Below are 6,181 nucleotides of genomic sequence, written 5' to 3'. Positions count from 1 at the left end.
TGTCCGGCCCATGTACGGGCTTCGCGTTTTTTCCGTTAGCCACAGCTTCCTTCGCTGTTTCCTGCGTTTTTTTTCTGTGCTTTTTTGCTTTCGTATTTTTCAATGTTTGTCCGGTTTTTCAGTGGTTTTGTTCTGATTTTTTTGGTTCGTTTTTCCTTTCGGCTTTTCCTTTGTCTTTTATTTTTATTTCTTCTTCTCTTTACTGTGTGTTATATAAAAAGTTCACCTCCTATTACGACAATGTTCATCGTATATTAAAAAATAGTTCGCCATACATTATGAAAAGTTCACTATGCATTCCGAAAATGTTCATCGTGTATTACAAAAATGTTCATCATACATTTAACAAAATATTCATGACATATTAATAAAATGTTCAATGTATACTTAAAAAATGTTCAGCGTATATCACACAAATGTTCAATGCCTATATCACACAAATGTTCAGTGCCTATTTAGAAAACTTTCATTATATATTTAAAATTGTTCATTGTATATTAAAAAGATGTTCAATGGTTGAATTTTTTTTATCCATCGCTGCGCTTATTTGTTAAATATTCTCGCACCGAATTAATCAGGAGTATTGGTGAGCTTAATTGGTAAAGAAGACGTGCAGTCTATCGTTAGTCGCGTGTTCGATTCCTCGACTGAGCATCTTTTTTGCTAATTTAGTTGCAGCCCGCAGTGAAGCCACCAAATGGGCCGGCCCAATTCGATGCATGCCGTGCGTGAAAGCTCCTCCTGTTGACGCACGCGAGCGTCAGCTAGGAGCACTCTATTTGTCGCGTTATGCGAGCCACGAGCATTCCCCGAAATCACTAGTTGTGGAGTACTTGTTGCAAAGATCACTCCAATTTCCTAGATTGCGACAAGTGGCGCATATGCAGCGCGCGACTTATCGTAATCTGGGAGTTTTTCTTTTTTTCATAGATCTATTTATTCAAAACGTTTTATCTCTCAAACCGTGTGTCCAAATCTCAAATCGCTTTCACCATTGAATTCCTCGCGTCAAGATCTTCAAAACTAGATCCCATGTTGATAGGTTTTGAAAAAAAAAATTCACAAACAAAAACCGAACCGGGAGCACAGGTTTTTCCCTTTCCCAAAGAGGCATGCTCGTGCTTCTCACGAAATCACAACTGTGCCTCTCGTGAAAGCAAAACCGTGACTCTCGCAAAAAAAAGAAAAAACACGTTTTTTTTCGTTTCCGAGGAGGCACGGCCGTGACTCTCGCGAAAGCACACCCATACCTCTCACGGAAGCAAAAACGTGACTCTCACGAAAGAAAAAAAACAGAGAACGCATTTTTTTGCGTTTCCGAGAGGCACGGCCGTGACTCTCGCGAAAGCACACCCGTGCCTCTCGCCGAAACAAAACCGTGACTCTCGCGAAAGGAAAAACTAAAAAACGTGTTTTTTTTTATTTCCGAGAGGCACGGCCGTGACTCTCGCGAAAGCACAAACGTACCTCGCGCGGAAGCAAAACCGCGACTCTCGTGAAAGGAAAAAAACAGAAAACATGTTTTTTTTGTTTCCAAGAGCCACGTCCATGACTCTCGCGAAAGCACAATCGTGTCTCTCACGGGAGCAAAATCGTGACTCTCGCAAAAGGAAAAAAAGAGAACATGTTTTTTCGCGCAAAAAATTTTATCCGTAATTTTTTGAGTCGAAAAGCTAAGGAAGATCGGTGGAAAACCAAAATGTCAAATAAAAACCAAAAAATCGTTTAAATAGCCGAAAACGCATGCGGAAAAATTTAAAAAAAATCCGGAGGAAGCGCCCAGAGCGCGACATGTGCCGAATGGCAGAGAGCGCGCCAAGTGATGATGATCGTTGCGAGGCTCCCGAAGGAGCGCTCGTTAACTAGTGGCTCCCAACATTCCCTCGCTGAAGGAATCGCCCAACTGGGCCGCAGACAGCAGGCCCAGCCGCACGGGAGCCACAACCTTTTTTTTTGTGTTTTCTTTTCTCATTTTTTGTTATTTTTGTATGTTTCTTTATATCTACACACACACACACACACACACACACACACACACACACACACACACACACATATATATATATATATATATATATATATATATATATATATATATATATATATATATATATATATATATATATATATATATTTATATATTACAAAAAAACACTCTTCAAAAACACAATTGAAAAATATTGAATAAGTATTAAGAAATGTTGAACAAGAATTTGAAAAATGTTGAACAAGTATTTAAAAAATATTGAATAAATATTAAAAATGTTCAACAATTATTTGAAACATTGTTGAATAGGTATTAAGAAAAAACGAGTATATGAAAAATGTTGACCAAGTATTTACAAAATGTTTAACAAGAATTTGAAAAATGTTCAACAACCATTTGAAAATGTTGAATAAGTATTAAAAATGTTGAATAACTATTTGAAAAATGTTGAATAGGTATTAAAAAATGTTAACGAGTATTTAAAAATATTGAATAAGTATTAAAAATGTTGAATAAGTATTTAATTTTATTAATTAACTGTTAAAATGTTGAACTAGTATTTGAAAGATGTTGAAAAAGCGTTCGGACAATGTTGAACGTGTATACAAAAAATGTTGATCGCTTGTTATAGAAAAAAATTGAAATGTACGAAAATTTATAGTGAAAACAGAAACAAACATAAGAAAACACACAAGAAAAACGAAAAATAAAGAAGAAAAAAGAAAACCAAACAAAAAATAGAGAAATAAAGGAAACAGACAAGAATGAAACAAATCTGGTCTAAGAAGAAAGGATGCAAAAAACAGAGAAGAAAAACAAGTAAAAAAACAAAAATGTCGAATAAGTTTGAAAAGAATGTTGAATGAGAATTTGAAAAGTGTTGAACGAGTGTTTGAAAAGTGTTGAACAAGTGTTAAAATGTGCAACAAGTATTTGAAAAGTGTCGAATAAGCGTTTGGACAATGAAAAAATGAAGAAAAACGGAGAAGAAAAAACTGAAGGAACAAAAGCAAAGAAATGAAAAAAAGATGGAGAAGAAAAAAAAAGAAAAAAAGAGGAGAAAACCGGCACGTTGTCTTGAAGTTGGTCGTGCCCTAGCAATTATCACGATCTCCTGGTGTGGTGCGGTGGCTAGTGTGCTGCGTTTGTTCGTGCGCAACCAAGGATCGATCCCTGGTAAGCTTATTGCGACAAATAGTAGCTGCGCCGAATCATGGCTCGCTCACTCCGCCCCCGCGCCTCCACCCGTCGCTAGCCCATTGGCTAGACACGTCATATTCTTGCTTGTAGTGATGAATAGTTGATGCTTCGCCCAAGCAGGAATTGACTGGGGCCATGTCCTGTTTTGCAATTTTTTATTTCATAGATTTAAAGAATAAAAATGGCAGGAGCGTCTTAAAAATGGGAAAAGTTATTGTGGAAAATAACAAAAGTTATGTTCATGTGTATAAATGTGTGCTTCCCCTGTTTGAAGAATTCTCGTCGTGTCAAAATGTCCATCCAATATTTGAAAAATGTTAAACAAAATTCGTCACATATTTAGAAAACATTTACCGTTTCTTGTAGAAGTATTTATAATGTTTTGTAAGTGTTCACTGCATACTAAGAAAATATTCATTGTGCTTTTGTAAAAAAAAGGTTAATTAACGTTTTTATAAGAAGTTCATGTACACAGCAAAGGAAAAATAAAAATAAAGAAATAATGAACATAAAAAATGAAAGGAAAGAAGAGCTAAACTGAGAGAAAACAGAGACGAAAAATAAACAACAGCAAATCAAAAAACCATAAAGAAAAGACATAAAAGAAAACCAGCAGAAGCCCGAACATGGGTGGCCCAGCGAAACCCCCATGCGGGTGAAGACCGCGGGCACAGAAGGATTTGCTGGTTGGTAAGCATAAATTAGATATTGGCATTTCAGATTGGTAAGCAACTAAGCATGAATTAGAGCTAACATTTGCTTGTTGGGAACCATAAATTAGATATTTGCAGTCTTAGATTGGTAAGCACGAATTAGATTGGTAAGCATGAATTAGAGATAACATTTCATATTTGTTGTTCGGTAAGCATAAATATTAGATATTTGCGTTTTTTCAGATGCACCTCTAATGACTCATCTTGACAAAACACCACTTGTCACTCACCTTAGGGACAAGATAACACAAAAAGAAGGTGAGTTGCTTACATTACATGAGATATAAAAAAATGATGCAACCACCACAATGCTGAACAATGATTCCCCCATGCCTTTGGAATTGTCAATACTAGATAAACCCAAAATTACATGTTCGGGTGTTGATCATAATGACGTGATTGCTGATTTTGTACAAGCTCTTCATAACACTCTTTGGAGAGTAAGTTGCAATGCCTTATAGATAACAGTAGCCTTGAAACAGAATTTGCAAATTTGGATACTAATATTCTCAGGTACAATGAAGAAGGTGAACAAGGTTTTGGTTACCGTATTGCTCAAATTACTCTCTGTTACAAAAATCTCAAAAAGTTGCAGCTACTAACCTTCCAGGCACCATCGCACGACTTGTACTCACCAAAGTGTGAGTTTTAATTTTCTATATGATGCTGATGCACTGGAAGCACATACGACTTCGACCAAAATTTGCTACAAAGGTGCTCCAAACCACGGCCGGAGGTGAGAATAATTTTATCTCGGGTCGATATCCCTTGAGATTCAGATGGATAAATGGAGCACCGAAGCCTAGCTACGTGACTAAAAAAGAAAGTGCTGGCTACGGGGCAACCTGAAAGTCATTAAATGTCTTTCTTAGATTTTGGTCTTTGAGTTTAGTTGCGTTCCTTTTTGCATTGACATTTTCATTTTGCATGACTTACTATTAGAGTTGGTTTTCGACTAATCTTCGAAAGATAAATTTTTAACGTATCAGCTGACTCGATTATTCTATTTTGATGCACACTTCCTTGTAGTTTGGTTGCAAATGTTATCTACACGACATAAGGAGAAAGCCCAAAAAATATGGTGAAGTTTGGTGGCTTCGGGAACGATGGGGTGCGACACGACCACTCATGGTCGTGCTAACTCTAGCCACAAGAAGAAAGTTGTCCAAAGGAGAAGACGAGTTGCGGTATGAGGAGAGACACTCGTACCGATGGCGGCCACACAAGAGCGACCATTCTAGAAGAGAAGAGATGTGCAATACGACCGTTTTCGTTCATACTAGCGGTCGTACCAAAATTCAGCTGAACAACCACCTTATACAACAGATAAGGACAGGGTGCGGTATGAGCGCTCGCGCTCGTAATTACACTACAATAGGGCCAAGCTGAATATCGAGAGAATTGACTAGAAGATGGGGCACGATATGACAACAACCGGTCATACTCGTGCTCATACCGAAGCAACAACCGATATCAACATTCTGATATGATCTATTCCTTCCGTACCGAATTACTTGTCTTGAATTTATCTACATACGGATGTATCTAGACTCATTTTAGTATTAAATACTTCTGTATCTAGACAAATCTAAGACAAGTAATTCGAAACAAAGAAAGTACTTCAGGTTTACTACAATGTGGAATTAGCGTATGCCACTAGGATTGGCTAGAGACCACTCGACCGGAAATTTTATTTGAGTTAGTCAATTGGTTTCCAACCGTTTGATCAAAAATGGATGATCAGACCCTTCTTCAACCACCAGATACCTAACTGCCGTCGCCGTCCGTGGCCGTCGGCATTCCCGCGCTAGCCTCACCGCCACGTCCTCCCCCAACCGCCGCCCACCGATGTGTTGTTGCCGCCCCTGGCCATCCCGCTAAACTCAGAATTAGCAGATTTTTTCAAGCGAACCTATATTTCACGAACTGCCAAGAGCATCTCCAACAGCCGCGTCAAAAGACGCGCGTGCGAGATAAATTGACGTTTTAGCGCGTGCGAGACGTTTTCGCGCGCTTCAGCGGTGGCGGGAAACTAGCGCGCGCCGAAAAAGGCGACAGCTCGCGCGCTACATTTGGCGCGCCGCGTCCAGCGCGCCTATAAATTGCAGCGCCCTCTGCCGCTCTCTCCATCTCTCCATCACCCTCTGCCGCCAACACGCCACCACCGCGCCACCATGCCGCCTCGCCGCCGGGGAGGTACGGGCTACCGCGGCGTTCGCGTGCGTCCGTCCGGCACCTACTCCGCCGAGATTCGATCGGGCGGCGGCATGCGGCTCCGTCT

Source organism: Triticum aestivum, chromosome 3A, assembly GCF_018294505.1.
Source record: "Triticum aestivum cultivar Chinese Spring chromosome 3A, IWGSC CS RefSeq v2.1, whole genome shotgun sequence".
NCBI lineage: Eukaryota > Viridiplantae > Streptophyta > Magnoliopsida > Poales > Poaceae > Triticum > Triticum aestivum.
This window is presented reverse-complemented; position numbering follows the sequence as displayed.